The 18513-nt window shown below is 42.3% G+C and overlaps 1 protein-coding gene and 1 long non-coding RNA gene across 2 annotated transcripts in view; one reads left to right on the top strand and one right to left on the bottom strand.

The window, feature by feature from the left end:
• PEBP4 (phosphatidylethanolamine binding protein 4) overlaps positions 1-15274 on the bottom strand; it is a 95525-nt gene extending 80251 nt beyond the window's left edge. Inside the window, exon 1 of the mRNA XM_073588902.1 lies at positions 15174-15274. The gene's annotated coding sequence lies outside the window, so the exon portion shown is untranslated. The remainder of the gene's footprint in view (positions 1-15173) is intronic.
• Positions 6015-8267, top strand: LOC141100414 (uncharacterized). Its single transcript, XR_012234693.1, has 4 exons — positions 6015-6035; positions 6151-6530; positions 6617-6776; positions 6894-8267. It is a non-coding gene; the product is annotated as an uncharacterized lncRNA (long non-coding RNA).
• Positions 15275-18513: the final 3239 nt, after the last annotated feature.

Genomic DNA, 18513 nt, shown 5'->3' with positions numbered 1-18513 from the left:
TATGCCCTTCGGTTTGACTAACGCACCAGCGGTATTCCAGAATTTCATTAACCATGTTTTTTCTGACTTTATTGGACGCTTTGTAGTTGTTTATCTTGATGACATACTCATATATTCTTCTGATAGACAAAGTCATATGGGTCATCTTCATGCGGTTCTCCAGAGGCTCAGGGACAACTCACTCTTTGCCAAATTGGAGAAATGTTCATTTTTTACTCAAGAATTGTCCTTTCTAGGGGTCATCCTGTCCACTGAGGGGTTTCGTATGGACCCGAGGAAGATACAGGCCATTGTGGATTGGGTGCAACCCAGAGATCTCAAGGGTCTTCAGCGATTTCTGGGTTTCGCCAATTATAGAAAATTCAACAAGGGGTTCTCTCAAGTGGTCAAACCCCTCACTGATCTCACCCAAAAGGGGGCGGATCTCAAAAACTGGTCAGCTCCAGCTGTGGCGGCGTTTTCTTTGTTAAAAGAACATTTCATGACTGCTCCGGTACTGGTTCAACCTGACTTGTCTAAACCATTCATCATAGAAGTGGATGCCTCTAAGGTGGGAGTGGGGGCTGTGTTGTCTCAGGGGCCCACCACATTAACTAACTAAAGACCCTATGCCTTCTTTTCTAAAAAATTTTCCTCTGCTGAAAGAAATTATGATGTGGGTAACCGAGAGTTGTTGGCCATTAAATTGGCTTTTGAAGAATGGAGGCATTTTTTGGAGGGGGCTGTCCATCGTATCACTGTCATTACAGATCACAAGAACCTGTCTTACATCGAATCCGCCAAACGTCTGACTCCGAGACAGGCAAGGTGGTCAATTTTTTTTTTTCCCGATTTCAGTTTTCCATCACTTTCAGACCAGGTTCCAAGAATGTGAAGGCGGATGCCTTGTCTCGCAGCCTAGATCCGGTATCGCCTCCTGAGCCTCCTTCCTTCACTCTTCAGAGCGGGGTGGTGGTGGCTGTGGTGTCCCCGAGATTGGAGCAGGAGATTCGTGAGGCCCAATCTCTTGCTCCTCCGTCCATACCTGAAAATAAGCACTTTGTGCCTGTCCAGTATCGGTTAAGGGTGCTTCGGGAGTTCCACGACTCGGCTCTGAGTGGGCATCCTGTAATCTCGGCCACTCGTAAAGCCATCACTAGGCTGTTCTGGTGGCCCTCTTTGACTTCTGACGTCACTGGTTTTGTGTCCTCCTGTGAAATTTGTGCCCGCGCTAAAGCCTCCCACAACCGGCCGGCCGGGGAATTGGTGCCACTGCCAATTCCGGATAGACCGTGGACTCGCCTGTCCATGGATTTGATCACCGATCTCCCACCCTCTAATGGCAAAACTGTGATCTGGGTAGTTGTGGATAGGTTCAGTAAACAAGCACATTTTGTACCCTTAACGGGTCTTCCTAATGCTGAGACTCTATCTAAGCTATTCATTGAGCATGTGATTCGGTTGCATGGTGTGCCTGTCAGTATGGTGTCTGATAGAGGGGTGCAATTTGTCAATATCATTAAAAATATCAGCTTGGCACGCAAAAAAATAAGCCCTCACCCAACCCGAGATCACGAAAAATTGGACACTAGGGGTATCGGAAAATGGCGCAATTTTTTTTTAACAAACTTTGTAATTTTTTTTCACCACTTAGATTAAAAGAAGAACCTAGACATGTTTGGTGTCTATGAACTCGTAATGACCTGAAGAATCATTATAGCAGGTCAGTTTTAGCATTTAGTGAACATAGTATGAAAACAAAACAAAAAACAATTGTGGAATTGCACTTTTTAGCAATTTCACTGCACTTAGAATTTTTTTCCCCGTTTACTAGTACAAGATATGTTAAAAATAATGGTGTCATCTCTCTGAGATGATTTAGTGAATCCTGCATTGAGCAGGGGGTTGGACAATATGACCCGGAGATCCCTTCCAACTCTAACATTCTATGATTTTGTGAAAACCATCGATTCGCTCGCCGGTCTTGACGAGGGGGCAATTTTGAGCAGACGCTCGTGCCTCTTAATGAATCAGGCGACGAGAATAGTGGCATGCGCCGGTATGTACATTTTGCCACAAATAATACTCCAGCCCTTGCTGGAATAAGATTTGTAGTGTAGCAACCGCTGTCGCTCATAATGTATTTGGCAAACAAGGGTCGCCGCGCCCCCCCCCCAGCTCCACCCACTTGTATGGAGCTATGGCGACAATGTTCATGCAAAAAGTTTTTTTTGTTTTTTTTTGCACAACCTTGTGTTTGTGCAAATAAATGTAACTTTTCAAAGCTTTTTTTCACCAGAAATCTGGTGAAAAAACTTTGATGAATTGCCTCCATAGTCCCTGGCCATTTTTTCAATGTATGTTTACTCTAAAATATCGCAGTGTTTCAGAATAAAACATAACTTGCTGCAATCGCACAGGCTCTGATTTATATAGCCTGGGCTTTGGGCAGTATACACTTGATGACAGATTCCTTTTAAATCACACAGTTCTGATTACTGCACTGTAACAAGCCCCAGGGCCGCAATCAGGCGATTGGGCCCCAGTGGCAGGATTCTGCCCTGGAAGTGACGGGGTCTGTGCTGGATGAAGATTAAAAGCGAAAATGACGGACTTCGCCTACAGACGGTACCGGTGAGTCAGTATATTACCTGTACACTGACACTATACACTGTATACTATACAGCGGTCCTGTGTACAATGTCACCAGTGATCACTGTATTACCTGTGCACAGACACTGCATACTAAGTTCAGATCTTCTGTGTATAATGGCACTTATGGTGATATTAGCATTGTGTTTTTTTATTAATGATCAGTATTGTAGTATTCAGTTACTATGTGGTGGTAATATGTTGTCCGGCCATTGTGTGGCTGTATTTGTTCTTTGTATGTGCTATAATGTGGTCACTATGGGGTGGTAATATGTGGTCTGGCCATGGTGTGGTGGTATGTGTTCTTTGTATGTGGTATTATTGGTCATCATGTGGTGGTAATGTGTGGTCTGGACATGGTGTGGTGGTATTTGTCCCGTGTGTGATATTATTGGGTCACTGTGGTGGTAATATGGTGTCTGCACATGGGGTGGTGGGACTTGTTCCTTGTCTGTGAATTATACGTCAGTATGTGGTGGTAATATAGTGTCTGGTCATGGTGCGGTGGTATTTGTCCTCTGCATGTGATATTATTGGTCATTTTAAAAATTGAAAAATAAAAATATACGGTACCTAAATTGTATTGGATATTTTAACAAATGTTTAATAGGTTAGAGTAGGGCCTGGCCAAAAGAGTCTACCTTGTCATGGTGGTGGCTTAAAAAAATCTTTTCACTGTGGACAGTTCGAGGAGCCCTGACAAGCCCAGCACCTGTGCATGAAAACAGATTTGCGCCCTCTCGGTAGATACAATGGGGATACGTCCACACCGGACGCCTTTACTATGGATTTAGTTGCAGTAGCGCTGAGGATCTGCAGCGGATTGAATTGCAAAGGGTGGAATCCAAAGTGAAAATCTACAGTGTAATGTCACATGTACACAGGGACGTACATGCAGATTTTTGGAAAGTCTGCTGTGTATCATAGATAAAATTCAACAAAACTCACGAGGTTGACGTTGGTTTCTGATTCGTCCAGTTTGTTATTCGGCAATTTTTTCTTTTCTGTTTTTTTTTTTTTTTATAGGTTTAACAACAAAAAATAAGCATCACAATAACAACATAAAATGCAGCGAGGAGCCCTGATGTGAATACACTTAAACAGCTACAAACATTGTAAAACTGGCAAAAAAATTATCAAAGTGGGCACAGAAGGGCTTTAATTAAAAGGTTAAATGACTTTGGGCCACTGATCTCACACTAAGGCCTGTTTCACACTTCAGTTTTTTGAAATCAGACAAAATCCGCCAAAAAGTGAAAATGGCAGATCCGCTTTTTTTGTTGCGGATCCGCCATTTTTTCCCATTGAGATACATTAGTGGCGGATTTTGGCGGATGGTCGTCCGTTACGTCCGCTATTCGGTGGATCCGCCATATTCCTGGCGGATTCTGTCTGAGGTGGACGGAGCTTGCAACAGTTTTTTGCGCCGTCAAAATGGCGGACAACGGAGGATCCGCCGTCGTCCGCCATGCGGTAGAATGGGCGCCTATGGGTGGCGGATCCGCTATTTTGCGGAATCCGCTAAATCGCACTGAGCATGCTCAGAAAAAAAGATACTTTTCCAGACAGACCCAAAACTATATAAGGTGGGCAAATTAATCACTGGGCCCAGACATCCGGCACCAGCCACACTGACAAGACGGAGCCAGCCAGACAGCACCTGCCCAACAGAAAGACCCCCAGCTGAAGAAAGAGAGAGAGCCTGCCAGCCTGCCATACCCCAGCTGCCCAGCAACAAGCCAGGACGGACAGGCCTGCTACCAAGCCACCAAAGCCTGCAATTGTGTGAGTATTAAAACTATTTGTGTGGGGCATGTCTGTGTATGTCTGTGGCTTGTCTGCCTGTGTGTGTCTGTGGCTTGCCTGCCTGTGTGTGGTCTGCCTTCCTGCATGTATGTTTGTGGCCTCCCAGTGTTGCATGTCTGTGTGTGTGTATTTTTATTATGCTTTTTTTCGGTTGCATGTGTACTGCAGTTTATTTTCATACTACTGTAATTTTATTTTAATATTTGCAAGTATGCTGGGATTGTGTTCTGTGTGCATTGCATGTGGTGTAATTGGGCCCAGACATCCGACACCAGCCACACTGAAGACACAGAGCCAGACATCCGGCACCAGCCAGACTGATAGAAGGAGACAGAGCCAGAGCTATAAAACCTGCCTGCCCAGCTGCAAGACCTCCACCTGCAAGACCCCTGGAGCATGTCTGTGGCTTGTCTGTGTGTGTGTGGTCTGCCTTCCTGCATGTATGTTCGTGGCCTCCTAGTGTTGCATGTGTGTGTGTATTTTTAGTTGGATTTTTTATTCATATTTTAATTGTTTTTCTGTTGAATGTGTACTGAATTTTATTTTAATATTTGCAATTGTGCTGTGATTGTGTTGTGTATTGTATGTGGTGTTTCTTTTGTATATCACTGTTTTTTTTATTTTTCATTTATTGTGGTATTTAAAATAAAGAGCAGAGTAGCTCCTATTTGTGTAAAAAAAAATAAATAAATAAATAAATAAATTCTATATAAATTAAACAATTTTTTTTAATAAAAACTGTTTTGAAAAACTCTCTGTAGTATCATTTTCAAACCAGGTAAAATTAAGTATGGTTATGTACCAAAAAGGTACATTAATTTTTGGGTTTTGGTATACAAGTGTGGTTATACTCTCAAGTGAGAGATTGGAATTTACACATTAAAACACGGGTTTACTCTCGGTGAGAGATTTTCATGGAATTCACACATGCAAACACAAAGTGTGGGTATACTCAGGAATTACACACCTTCAATCACAGTGTGGTTACACTCTCAGTGAGAGTTTTTCATGGAATTCACACATGCAAACACACAGTGTGGGTATACACAGGAATTACACACCTGCAATCAGTGTGGTTACATTCTCAGTGAGAGATTGTCAGGGAATTCACACATGCAAACACTTAAAACTGTGCGTATACTCAGTTTCAGGGAATTACACACATTAAATACCAATGAAGCCTTTTTTTTTAATGTTATTAAAATTTTGTTTACACTTTTATATCATTTCAGGAAGAACCGCACACACGCCAGTACGCAGCAGACGCACCACGCTGCAGCAAACCCACCAGGCCACAGCAGACCCACACAAAAGAGTGAAATTTGCTCAGTAAGTATAAAGGCCTGAAAGCTTTTGATATCCTTTGTATAGTAGCTGCAGACCCGCAAGCCAGACCGCAGGAATGTCTTCTTCTGAAAGCTCCCCCTCACATCATCAGCGAACTGAGGTAAATATTTTTTTTTTTTTTTTTACTCTTATTTACATTTTTTTTTTTAACCCTATATGCATGTATTATGTTTTCACAGGAAGCTGATTCAGAGGAGCTTCCAGGAGGAGACATGCAGGGTGGAGAGACGCAAGGAGGGGGTGTGCAGAGTGTAAGTTTAGCACATACAGACATACAAACATAATGCTACACCCAACACAAACATTCATCACAGCGCACACACAATAACTACGCATCCATCCAAACCAAAATTTATTTTTTTACAGTCTTCACAATCTGGTGCCCACACAAGAGCGACTCCCAGGACATCCCAGCGTCGTCGAGGTGATGCGTCTGGTGGTCGGCATACGGTAAGTAACCCTATTTGGATAATTGAGTAATGAACATCATGTGTTTGAATTGAATGTAATTTTTTTTTTTTGTTTTTTCTTCACAGGTTTCACAGCGTGCTCCCCGGAGACCAGTTGAGGAGGGTGTCATAATCGACACTGACGACCTCATCCATCAAGTAGAAACACGGGAGCCGCTGTGGAACATGGGAAACCGTTTGCATGCCGACCAACCACCCGACGACTCTGGGATGAGGTGTGTTGCGCGGTTGTAGAGAACTGGGAGGAGCTCAATGCGAGGGCCAGGGATTTAGTGCGTAAGTATTACAATTTCAGTAACTTATATTCCAGCATGTGAAGCGTTGAATACCAAACCCCTTTTTTTTTTTTTTTTTCTTCACAGGTGACAGGGTTATCACACGGTGGCGGTCGCTCAGGGATCGCTTCAAGAGGGACTTCAACAAGGAGATGCAGGCCCCGAGTGGATCGGGAGGACGCCGGGGACCCCAGTACAAGAACTACAGAGCCCTGGCGTTCCTCCGGTCAACGATGGTGAGCAGAAGGTAATTATTCCACACACCATTTCTGTAGTACAAATGTTTACATGTTTAACCTTTTTTTTTTCAGCACAGTTAAATTAAATATCAATATCTTTAATATATTTTTTTTTCTTTTTTTAGCACCGTCTGAGGCACTCGGGAACCTGCATCTGAGTTGCCTCCCTCTGGAGTGATCCCTTGTGAGACTGCCCCTGGTGATCACATCGAGGTATCCAACCCCTCTCTACCTTCCCTCTTGTCTCATCCCTCTTTCCCCTCAACCAGCACTGGAGCAGCAGGGCAGTCTTCATCACATGAAGCTGCTGGTGACGACTTGTACCCTGTTCCCCACCCCTCAGACACTGCCGCAACATCTCGACCAACTTTTGGTTCTGGCCGGCAGCGTCTGAGAGGTCAGGAAAGAATGACCTTGTCTGACTGTTTGAGTCTGAACTCATCTGTCCAGCATGGTTTCCACACTTATGGACAACAGTTATCTTCTGGGTTGACCATGATCAATCAAAGTATCATGGAACTCAGAAGATACATGGAACAGATGAATTCAGAGTCAAACCAGATGCCGAGACATATTTTTTTTTCAATCAGTTGTCCGGCAGATGGAAGGTTTAAGTACTCACCAACAGATGCGTGTGATGCAAGCCTGTCACAATGCTCTAGTGGAAGTATTGTCCCAACCTCCCCCTGTCCATCCTCCCTCTGTCCATCCTCATACAACCATCCATCATACAACCATCCCTCCTCCTACCACTCCCTCTCCTTTCTCTATTTCCCCATTCCATTCTTCCCAGTACCTTCCTTCCCCATTGCATTATACCCCAATGCCCTCACCATACCCACCCCCACACACACCTTCAGGCTGTGTGCACACGATGCGTTTTTTTAAGCGTTACGGCAGCGTTTGAGCCAGCTCAGACGCTGCAGAAACGCTTAAAAGATGCATCAAATTAATTAGCATGCGTTTTTGGCTTTCTGTGCCAATGCATGCGTTTTTAACCGCTCAGGAATCGCTTAGCGGCTAAAAACGCAGCATGCTCATTAATTTCCGCATTGCTGAGCGTTTTTAGCCATCCCCAATGATCCCAGAAATCGCGTGTCAAAAAACGCGTCAAAATCGCGTCAAAAATCGCACGGAAAAAGACGCGCGATTTCTGGAAAGGGGATCCTTTTCCTGAGCGTTTAAAAACGCTAGCGTGTGCACATAGCCTCAATGTTCCCACAAACCTCGTCTGTCCATCCACTCCCGTCCCAACCTCATGTTTTCAACCCCCTTCCACTTCTGATCCTCACCAACTCCCTTCCCAGTCCTCCACCCCCCCCCCCTCGATGTGGTCAACCCTGTTAACCCCTCCGATAGTGTCTCCACCCAAAACTACCAGCAGTTGTAATAAAATGTTGCTTGTTCTACAAAAAAATAAAAGAAATGTCTACCAAAAAAATTAAAAAAATACCAAAAAAAGTTTTAAAATAAAAAACAAAGTTTTAAAATATATAACTTTGAAAAATTCCACGATAAAACAAGGTTTTTTTTTCAAAGAACTTTATTGTGTAGTTTCTTTTTTGTTCTTTATTTCTTGGTAAAGGTTCAAAGTACACCGGTGGTGCAAAAGGTAAAAAAAACACAACACTTTGTAACACAACACTTGGTAACATTTCACTGTACACCGGTGGTGTAAAAGGTTAAAAAAAACACAACACTTGGTAACATTTCACTGTACACCGGTGGTGTAAAAGGTTAAAAAAAACACAACACTTGGTAACATTTCACTGTACACCGGTGGTGTAAAAGGTTAAAAAAAACACAACACTTGGTAACATTTCACTGTACACCGGTGGTGTAAAAAGTTAAAAAAAAACACAACACTTATTACCCACAATTGATATAAAAAAAAAAAAATTATACCATGTCATCTTGCCAGTCAAGTTTTCCCTCTGGTGTCATAAAATAATCTGCAAATGTGTCCCTCATTCTTGCCACTGACCCTGTACTCCGAACAGTGGGCTGCTGATAATCCCACACGGTGGTTTCAGAAAGATTTTCTTCTATGGAAACAGGTTCCTTTGAAAGTACAAAGTTGTGCAGGATGACACAGGCTTTCACCACCTCATCCACAGTCTGTTTTCATTTTTATGGCCGTTAACAGGACTCTCCATATTGCAGTTAAAATCCCAAAAGCGCACTCCACCATTCTTCGCGCTCTGGTCAATCGATAGTTATATATTTTTTTGCGGTGTGTCGATCCACGACTACCATACGGCTTGAGTAGGTGTTTGGACAGCTGAAATGCGTTGTCACCAACGCACACAAATGGCATTGGTGGGCCTGTTGTTCCAGGGAGTGGTTTTGGAGGTGGGAAGTCAAAATTGTCTCCATACAAACGACGGCCCATTGCGGACATCTTGAAGACTTGAGAATCGTTTGAACGCCCATACGCACCAATGTCCACGGCAATAAATTTGCAATGGCCATAAGTACAATGGAGAAGAATTTCTTGTAGTTGTAAAATTCAGATCCAGATCCGATGGGCTTCACAATCCTGATATGCTTCCCATCAACCGCACCAACACAATTTGGAAACTGGCAGATTTGTTGAAAGTTGTCGGCAATCTCCAGCCACCTCTCCTGTGTTGGCTGTGGGATGTATTCCTCGTGTAGACAATACCACAATGCACGGCAGGTCTGTTGTAAAATTCCAGATATTGTTGAAATACCAAGCAGGAACTGGTAATGGAGGGAGGTGAATGATTCTCCAGTTGCCAGGAATCTGGGAAAAAAAGGGAAAAAAGTCAAATTAATACAAACTACAAGCCATAACATAACAATAAAAGTCTGCAGAATCTGAAACCTTTTAAAAAAAATAGATAACTTACCGAAGGGTCACCATCAAACGCTCCGCCGGTGAAATAGAAAAGCGCATGAAGGTGTCCCTTCTCCGGATTTGTTCTCCAACACGCTCCACCAATAGCTCAAACAAGTCCTGCCTCATGCGCACATAGTTGAAGAACTTGTCCGGATTATCCCTCAATTCCAGGTATAGTGTTGAAAACACACCACGGGTAAACCTCTGCGCATTGATTGGATGAATCCACTGCCGTCGTCTCCTCATACGCAGGATTCGCAGTCTTCTTTTCTCCCTCTGGAGAGCAATAATTGCCAACCAATTGCAGTGAAGATCAAAGTCCACACAGAAGCTGTCAATACTCGCAATAACTCCTTCCATCGCTGCCACTAGCTCTAAAACCTTTCAAAGATTTTGTATTACAACACCCTAGATATAGTTTTCCCTAGTTTCCAGGATCCAATCACATTTGGGAGCATTCTCCAAGAGCCAATCATATTTGGGAGCATCCCATTTTGGAGGTGTGGAAAAACGGATCTGCAAGAAAACGGATCCAACGGATGGAAAAAAACGGATGCCAGCGGCAGGGCTGTGGAGTCGGAGTCGTGGAGTCGGAGTTAGTTTTGGTTGGAGTCGGAGTCGGTAGAAATGTACCGACTCCGACTCCAGCTTTAAAAAAAATGTATTAATATTTCATAATTGAACTTTCATATGAATTTTATAAATGTTACTCAAATATATATGTTCTATCAAACTATGAACAACAGTGATAAGCAGTTCTGCTGGAGATAGAGACATTTCTTAAGGCCCTGTCACACTAAGCGATCTCAGTAGCGAGATCGCTGCTGAGTCACAACTTTTGTGACGTAACAGCGATCTCACCAGCGAGATCGCTGTGTGTGACAGCGATCAGCGAGCGGCCCCCCTGCCGGTATCGCTGATCGCTGCAAGAAATCTCTGGACACTTCTTTGGTCGCTGGTCTCCCGCTGGCCAGCACGCATCGCTGTGTGTGACAGGCAGGAGACCAGCGATCAGGTGTAAAAAATAATTAAAAAAATAAATATAGTTATTCTCACCTTCCGACGTCCCGTTCAGCCATCCTGCCTCTCTCCACGCTCTGGTCCCAGTGATCCTTTGCACGAATGACCGCGAGACTTTGTTATCCCTCGAGACTGTGACATCTCGCGGTCATTCGTGCAAAGGATCACTGGGACCGGAGAGTGTAGAGAGGCGGGATGGCTGAACGCGACGTCGGAAGGTGAGAATAACTATATTTTTTATTTTGATTCTATTTTTTACAGGATGGCCAGCGATGCCGGGCGCTCGGCATCGCTGTGCTGATCGCTGGTGAAGCTGTCTGTGTGACAGCTCAACAGCGATCACATAGCGACTTACTAGCGATCCTGACACCTTGATATCAGTGTCGGGATCGCTGGTAAGTCGCTTAGTGTGACAGGGCCTTTACTTCTTGTGTGCCACGGTTCTCCACTGCCCTTATCTAATCTTATACTTGGTTAACCTCATGCTGCCCCAACCCCCCTACTTACAATGTAAGAAACTGAAAGTGAAAATGTGTTGCAAATTCTTAGTAGTAAAGCTCCTCCTCTAGACTAGATCATACTAGGTGTGCGTCTTCTAAGCATCTCACAGCTGCCTGCTACTCAGAAGAGGAAGACTGTAAGAAGTATTATCCTTTCAACAAACTTTGCATCAGTTAACTGTGAGTACATGAGGAATATTAACAGTATTACTGACCACTATATCAGTTGTACGACCTGGCAATAATTTTGTACAATTGTTTTTAGGAAAAACAATTGTCCTTTGGATTGTGAATGCAGAATTAAAAACCTGAGAATGTCAAAGAAGCATCACATTAAATCAGCTGTATTTGAACATTTCACCATCACTCAAGATAGAAAACATTATGTCTGTCAGTGTATGACAAATGATCCAGACGAAAACAAATGCTGTGAAGCCAAGATGAGTGCATATTCAGGCAAAGATAAAAATGCTCCTACCAGAGCTTCTAATCTAAAGAGACATTTACAGCGCTTTCATCCAGAAGTACCGAAAGCAGTGGATGAGAAAGACTGCATCCAAACCAATGAACCAGTGCCCAGCTCTTCCAGTCAAACAAAGGAGCAGAGAACTTTGCAGCCATCAGTTGCAAGATATTTTGTCAGTGACAAAGTTATTGTGACAATGACAGTAGATACATTTAAAAAACAGATCATAGAGCTTGCTGTAAAGGATAGTGTGCCTATTTCATTATTTTCACGACCAGCTTTTATGTGTCTGAATGGGGAAATGGCCCGCAAGCTTGGTGTTTCTCTGGAGAGAGAGAGTATTAGAAAATTAGTAATCGAAGAAGCTTTTAAACAAAAGGAAGAACTTAAAAAAAACTCTCAAGGGACGCTTTCTGTTTCTTAAAATGGATGCCTGCACACGTCACAGAGTGAACTATTTTGCCATCAATGTCCGATTTGTTTGTGACAAAAATGAAATAGTTACCAAGACATTGGCAGTAAAAGACACCAAAGCTCATCACACCAGTGAGTTTCTCCAGGTCTTGGTGGAAAAGGTTCTGCAAGACTATGAACTTAAAAAAGAGCAAGTTCTTTCTGTTGTAACTGACAATGCTTCAAATATGATAAGTACTATTAAGCTAATGAATGAGAGTAATGATGGTGACCAGCAGCTAGAACATTCTGGGTCCACAGACACAGAAATGTTTGAAATAGTGGAACACAGTATTGTAACTGAGGAGCAAACTGAAGTTGCTTCAGATGAACAGCAACATGATAGTTTAGATGATCTTGTTGAAACTGTATCAATATGTTCTTTTATTCATCACATGCGCTGTGTTGTGCATACGCTACAGCTGGCTATAAGAGACAGTCTGCAAGAAGGACATGCTGCTGCACTGATTGGCAAGGTGAGAAAATTGGCTACTGTTGCCAGAACCCCTAAAGTTGACTCAATTTTGAAGAGACGTGCTGGAAAAGGGGCAATTATTGATCAAGCCACACGATGGGGCAGTACTTACTTAATGATTCAGCGCTTGGTTGAACTGAAAACCTTTCTTGTAGACATGGCTAACCCTCAACTGACGCTAAATGAAAGTCAGTGGAATCAGGTGACTGAGCTGGAAAAATTGCTAGAGCACCCATTTACAGTGACTAAAAAATTACAAGCAGAGGACTTAACTCCAGGTATTTTCTTAAAGGAGTGGAAGAAGCTGATGTTTCGCCTGTCCCAAAGAGGAGGGTTAATTGCAAGTGGCATTGCTACATCAATGAAACGGAGAGAGGAGCTACTATTACAAAATAACATTCTTTTGGCAGCTGTTTATGTAGACCCAATGCATCGGATTCTTCTAGATGATCAACAGCTAAGTAAAGGAAAAGAAGCTCTGTTTGAAATAGCAGTAAGGATGAAAGGGTTGCAGAACAGTCAGGAGGAACAAGAAGAATTTGGTCGTCCTGCCACATCTTCACCCTCATCATCAACTGATGAAGAATTTAATTTCGAAAAATATTTGGATCACAAGGACCGTGCAAAGCGTTCCCGCATAGAAGAAGAGTCATCCCCATCAAGGAACACAGCCAGTACATTTCAGCAGAATTTTTCATGTGCACTAAAAGAAATTGAGAAATTTGACCGTTCATCAAAAATAACAGTGCAACAAGCGATTCCTCTGTATCCTGACATTGTCAGAGATGTTGCCCGAGTGGTTACTGCTTTGCCACCAACACAAGTTAGTGTAGAGAGGTTGTTCTCTGCTCTCAAAATAATTAGATCAGATTTGAGGGCATCCATGAAGGAGGATCTGACAGAGGCAATACTTTTTCTGAGGACAAATTTATAGATTTCTTCTTATTAACTGCATAAAAGTGTTTATTGCATATTTACTTACAGTTTAGAAAAGTTTATAAAAGTTATTTGCTATATTCTAATTGTATTCTAATAAATGTAGTTTTTGCTCTAAGTGGTCTGATTACTTATATGATGGTGAGAAACTGAATAAGCACGATGTTTAATATTTTACAACAGTAAATTTGTTGTTATGAATTGGCCATTTATGAAGGAGTCGGAGTCGGAGCCTGATAAAATCCAGGAGTCGGAGTCGCAACTGTGGCTTACCGACTCCACAGCCCTGGCCAGCGGATGGGACGGATCCGCTTTTTGACGGATCCATACAAAAATCCGTATAGCGGATCCGTAAAAAAACAGATCCGTACCATCAGCTTGCATCTGTTTTTACACATTTTTTGCGGATCCGCCATTTTCACTTTTTGGCGGATTTTGACTGATTTAAAAAAACTGAAGTGTGAAACAGGCCTAAGAATACACAAATAGTGATGCCTCGCATCAAACTCAGGTCCCTCTAGCCCAGCCCAAATGGGTTCTGGGCATCAGAATTGGTATCAAATCCCTGTTCTAAATGTCTGCAGTGTGATTTCAGTGGCCCAAAGTCATTTAACCCTTTCATTAAAGCCCTTCGGTGCCCACTTTGATGCCCATTTTTGTGCCAGTTTTATCATTTTTGTAGCCGTTTTTAAATGTATTCACATCAGGGCACCTCGGTGCATTGTATGTCATTACTGTGATGCTTATTTTTTGTTTTAAACCTATAAAAAAACAGAAAAGAAAAAATTGCTGAATAAGAAACTGCTGAATAAGAAACCAACTTCAGCCTCACACAAATCTCACACATAATTTTCTCTCCAGGAAGTTTGTAGAGAAAGCTCCCTCCTTATGTACACGAGGCCTTAAAATCTCTGCCGCATGTCGATTTTTACTGTAAACTTTTTTTTGTGTGACTCAGGTTTAAGAAATGTCATCCACTTTGTTAGTACTGCAATAAGTTGCAGATTGACCCACCGACACAGCGTGGGAACGCACCGGAAGAGGCACAGCTTGGGAACGCACCGGAAAAGGTACAGCGTGGGAACGCACCAGAAGAGGCACAGCGTGGGAACACACCGGAAGAGGCACAGCGTGGGAACGCACACTGGAAAGGCACATCATGAGAGAAGTTTGCAGAACTCTGTCAACAAGGAATATGTCTTGGACATGTTCACACCATCACATGCCGTTTCTGCAGCAAAAAGGCATCTTAGAAATTTTATTCTCTTTGTAGTTACTTCGAAACACATTTATTTATTTTTACACACATTAAATAAAAAACCTGTAAAATACGCAACATGTGAACATTCCCTTTCAGGCTGATACTGACCAATTCCGCTTACAAAGTGGTGCCATCCAGGGGAGGGGCACTCTCGGTGCCCATTAAGGTACCCATTTTTCATGCGGTGACCCCACCCGTCCTGTGGTTGATGTACCAGATATAGATATATAACTACTTGATGCTATTTTGGAACGAGCATTACTATTTGGCACCCCTGTGCCCACCTGACACAAAAACCATGTGACATGCACAGATACATTACATAATGTGTGTTACAACACAGATACCTGTCCCCCCCAACTTAGAACAGACAGCCAGAGACCCCTAATGTGTCAGCTGCAGTGAACAAATCTCATAGAGAGGCCTCTGACCTGTGACTTTCACCACAGCGCCTCCTCCTCCTGCTCCTCCGTCACCCTGAGGCCACTACTGCCACCCCGCCAGCTCAGCTGATGTTATTTGGATGGTAGCCCCACCCCCTCCACGTGGCTAGCAGCTGATTGGCTGTAAGGTTCATCTCTCTGGTTGGCCGCATCTGCTGTCAATCACGGTCGGTGCAGTAGAGTGAGTGCAGTTCTGGTGAAGTTCTGGTGCAGTTCTGGTGCAGTTCTGGTGCAGTTCTGGTGCTTGTGTGAAGGGGTGGTATACTTTATAGGGACTTATACTCACACAGGTTCTTATTTTCCTGCAGAGCTTCATATATGCAGCAAGCAATCATTTTTTTTCAGGGTTGTTCAGTTTTTGCAAATAATATTGTGTTATTCTTCTACCTCTGCTTGCTGTCAGTATATGGAAAACTCCATTTACCTCCAAATGGTGTAACTCTGTCCAGGTCCTGTTCTTTAACCCCTTTATTACTGGACACTTTACCCACCATTCATTCATGAGCATAATTTTTTATTCGGGGTAGGGGGCATTTATTTATTTTTTATGCCCCATGACGTCTGTGACCAGGATCACATAGAAACTGATGGGAATCTTTTAAGACATTTTGAATAACTTTTTCTTACCATTAAAAAATGATTCAATGCAAAAAGAAAAAAAAACAAGTTTTTTAAGGACGTGGTCACATTGAGTTATTTTGAAAATGGAAAATCCGACAGAATTCACGTGCTTTTCTAAGCGGTCGTCAAATCTGATGTGGTTTTTAATGCTTTTTCTTTTCACCCTTTTTTGCAGCCTGAAACTTCCAGGAGGAATCCGCAAAGAAAAAGAAAGTGACGTAATTTTTTTTTTTTATCGGATAAAAACTTGTTGGTTTTCCTATGTGTAGGAAGCTTATTGTAAGGCCACGTTCACACGTTCAGTATTTGGTCAGTATTTTACCTCAGTCTTTGGTCAGTATTTTGCCTCAGTCTTTGGTCAGTATTTTACCTCAGTCTTTGGTCAGTATTTTGCCTCAGTCTTTGGTCAGTATTTTGCCTCAGTATTTGGTCAGTATTTTACCTCAGTCTTTGGTCATTATTTTACCTCAGTCTTTGGTCAGTATTTTACCTCAGTCTTTGGTCAGTATTTTGCCTCAGTCTTTGGTCAGTATTTTGCTTCAGTATTTGGTCAGTATTTTACCTCAGTCTTTGGTCAGTATTTTACCTCAGTCTTTGGTCAGTATTTTGCCTCAGTCTTTGGTCAGTATTTTACCTCAGTCTTTGGTCAGTATTTTGCCTCAGTCTTTGGTCAGTATTTTGCCTCAGTCTTTGGTCATTATTTTACCTCAGTCTTTGGTCAGTATTTTACCTCAGTCTTTGGTCAGTATTTTACCTCAGTCTTTGGTCAGTATTTTGCCTCAGTCTTTGGTCAGTATTTTGCTTCAGTATTTGGTCAGTATTTTACCTCAGTCTTTGGTCATTATTTTACCTCAGTCTTTGGTCAGTATTTTACCTCAGTCTTTGGTCAGTATTTTACCTCAGTCTTTGGTCAGTATTTTGCCTCAGTCTTTGGTCAGTATTTTGCCTCAGTATTTGGTCAGTATTTTACCTCAGTCTTTGGTCATTATTTTACCTCAGTCTTTGGTCAGTATTTTACCTCAGTCTTTGGTCAGTATTTTACCTCAGTATTTGGTCAGTATTTTGCCTCAGTCTTTGGTCAGTATTTTACCTCAGTCTTTGGTCAGTATTTTGCCTCAGTCTTTGTTCAGTATTTTACCTCAGTCTTTGGTCAGTATTTTACCTCAGTATTTGGTCAGTATTTTACCTCAGCTTTGATCAGTATTTTACCTCAGCCTTTGGTCAGTATTTTACCTCAGCTTTGGTCAGTATTTTACCTCAGCCTTTGGTCAGTATTTTACCTCAGCTTTGGTCAGTATTTTACCTCAGCCTTTGGTCAGTATTTTACCTCAGCTTTGATCAGTATTTTACCTCAGCTTTGATCAGTATTTTACCTCAGCCTTTGATCAGTATTTTACCTCAGCCTTTGGTCAGTATTTTACCTCAGCCTTTGGTCAGTATTTTATCTCAGCCTTTGGTCAGTATTTTACCTCAGTCTTTGGTCAGTATTTTACCTCAGTCTTTGGTCAGTATTTTGCCTCAGTCTTTGGTCAGTATTTTACCTCAGCCTTTGGTCAGTATTTTACCTCAGCCTTTGGTCAGTATTTTACCTCAGCCTTTGGTCAGTATTTTACCTCAGTCTTTGGTCAGTATTTTACCTCAGCCTTTGGTCAGTATTTTATCTCAGCCTTTTTGGTCAGTATTTTACCTCAGCCTTTGGTCAGTATTTTACCTCAGCCTTTGGTCAGTATTTTACCTCAGCCTTTGGTCAGTATTTTATCTCAGCCTTTGGTCAGTATTTTACCTCAGCCTTTGGTCAGTATTTTATCTCAGCCTTTGGTCAGTATTTTATCTCAGCCTTTGGTCAGTATTTTGCCTCAGTCTTTGGTCAGTGTTTTACCTCAGTCTTTGGTCAGTATTTTACCTCAGTCTTTGGTCAGTATTTTACCTCAGCCTTTGGTCAGTATTTTATCTCAGCCTTTGGTCAGTATTTTATCTCAGCCTTTGGTCAGTATTTTACCTCAGTCTTTGGTCAGTATTTTACCTCAGTCTTTGGTCAGTATTTTACGTCAGTCTTTGGTCAGTGTTTTACCTCAGTCTTTGGTCAGTGTTTTACCTTAGTCTTTGGTCAGTATTTTACCTCAGTCTTTGGTGAGTATTTCACCTCAGTCTTTGGTGAGTATTTTACCTCAGTATTTGGTCAGTATTTTACCTCAGTCTTTGATCAGTATTTTACCTCAGCCTTTGGTCAGTATTTTACCTCAGCCTTTGGTCAGTATTTTACCTCAGCCTTTGGTCAGTATTTTACCTCAGTCTTTGGTGAGTATTTTACCTCAGTCTTTGGTGAGTATTTTACCTCAGTCTTTGGTCAGTATTTTGGCTCAGTATTTGGTCAGTATTTTGCCTCAGTATTTGGTCAGTATTTTACCTCAGTCTTTGGTCAGTATTTTACCTCAGTCTTTGGTCAGTATTTTACCTCAGCCTTTGGTCAGTATTTTACCTCAGTCTTTGGTCAGTATTTTACCTCAGTCTTTGGTCAGTATTTTACCTCAGTCTTTGGTCAGTATTTTGGCTTAGTATTTGGTCAGTATTTTACCTCAGTATTTGGTCAGTATTTTGCCTCAGTCTTTGGTCAGTATTTTACCTCAGCCTTTGGTCAGTATTTTACCTCAGTATTTGGTCAGTATTTTACCTCAGTCTTTGGTCAGTATTTTGCCTCAGTCTTTGG

This window comes from Dendrobates tinctorius, unplaced genomic scaffold, assembly GCF_039654945.1.
Source record: "Dendrobates tinctorius isolate UK_male_01 unplaced genomic scaffold, ASM3965494v1 ptg000104l, whole genome shotgun sequence".
Taxonomy (NCBI): Eukaryota; Metazoa; Chordata; class Amphibia; order Anura; family Dendrobatidae; genus Dendrobates; species Dendrobates tinctorius.
The sequence above is the reverse complement of the archived record's forward strand: the minus strand, read 5'-3'. Positions and strand labels throughout refer to the sequence as shown.